We start from the raw sequence: 1963 nt of genomic DNA on the forward strand, positions 1-1963 counted from the left end.
GTTTTAACAAGGTGGAAGGAAAATGTCTGTATGGAGCATGAGAGAAAGAGCATCCTCTTCCAGAAGAAGAAAATGAGTTGCAAATCAGTGGGATAGAAAACAAAATCAACACAGAATCTCAAAAATTGAAACTTCAAAACTAGAAATATGAGGGGAAAAGATAGAGAAAAGTGGCTTGTGTCATTTAAGAAAATAAGGAACTAAACAAAAGCAACTGCTGAGCACCTGCATCAGCAAACTATCCTGCCATATGCTCAAGTGCATTTTTTATTTAACAAAGCACTCCACAGTCAATTAAGCAATCACTGGGGTCTGCAGAAATCTTTCCATAATTGCTACAAGAATTAGTTTAGTCCCTTGGACGTCTTTTTCACTTCAGTAAGACATAGGTGTAGTGTTTCCACTGTCTGTGGAATTACAGAAAATGAGGCCGAGAAGATGACTTAAAAGTTTATATCAAAATATTTTGATGCAAATACACTGAAAAGCACAGTCTTCCTGATTACTTTGAAAAGTGCATTTGGAAAATGTACATATAATGAATTAGTGTATTTCTGTTTGGGTGCAGAATAGTCTCAGCTGTCTGTGCTGTCTTACCTTAGCAAGAGAGGGATGACAATTTCTTAATAGCTGGGGCTAATACTGATTATTAGGAAAACCGACTGTAGTCCTGCAACAGTTGTGAAGCATGTGATGGATTTCTCTTGCCCTGACAAGCACATTTCAAACATCTTAAAATCATGACTTAGTTAATATGCACAAAATTCTGTCAGATAATAACAAATTAACTGTCTCTTTCAATGCACTATAGATGACCACAGGTCATATCCTTTCTCCCCACTCTCCCAAGTGAGGTTTAACATGTGTGCCACACCACGCTAAGCATGCAACCAATAGTGATAAAGATGATGAAGGTCTGGAGCATCTCCCATATGAGGAAAGGGTGAGGGACCTGGGTATGTTCCACCTAGAAAAGAGAAGGCTGAAAGATGTTTGACCAATGTTTATAAATACCTAAACGTGGGAGACAATTGGATAAGGCCAGACTCTTTTCAATGGTGTGTAATGATAGAACAAGGGGCAACTGCCAAAAAAGTGGAAAGTAGATGTTCCATACAAATATGAAGAAGAATTTCTTCACAGTGAGGGTGGCAGAGCACTGGAATAGGCTGCCAGCGAGGTTGTGGAGTCTCCTTCTCTGGAGATACTGAAGACCCATCTGGATGCTTACCTGTATGACCTATTTTAGGGAACTGCTGTAAGAGGGGGTTGGACCCAGCAATCTCCAGAGGTCCCTGTGATTCTGTGATCCTTACCAGCTGTTCTCCACTCTCTAATTGCTACCATTTTCAAAAAGCTGGGAGAAGCTATACGTACTATGTATGAGATGAAGGTATGTTCTCTAGAACTAGTCATATTTTTATTTGTTTATTTATTTTTAACCCCCCTCTCTGTCCTTTTCACTGAGAGTTTTGGCTCATCTCTTCTAGGACAGAGTCTAGAAGAGACTACCTACCTACTCAGAGCACCATATTGCACCTAAGATGTAGCTGTAACAATTCAAACCATAGATAACTGACTCGATTGCAAAATTACTTTGTTCCAGGAAAGAACTGTGTCTAATTTTAAATTGTCTAATCTGTGAAACAGCAGATACTTAAGAAAGCAGCAAAACAAGCATTTCTTCATTCTCTAACTTAAGCCGTTCTATTATTATATCATTTTATGATTCATATATGCAATCTTTGTATTCACATAATAAGTGAATAGAATTACATCTTAATAAACACATAAAACAGGTATACAAGGACAGTATGCATTGCTCAAGGTGATCTACAATAGATTTTTCTGCTGTAAATTTAGGGCACTGAAAACAGAAGCAAAAATGCCCAAATGATAGAGTCCAGGTCATGCAATTTTTTCTCATATACTTGGTTGCGTAAAAGTGGCACAAAATGGGTAA

This window comes from Lagopus leucura, unplaced genomic scaffold (assembly GCF_019238085.1).
Source record: "Lagopus leucura isolate 7727_CA_CO unplaced genomic scaffold, USGS_WTPT01 Super-Scaffold_100002, whole genome shotgun sequence".
In the NCBI taxonomy this organism is placed as follows: domain Eukaryota; kingdom Metazoa; phylum Chordata; class Aves; order Galliformes; family Phasianidae; genus Lagopus; species Lagopus leucura.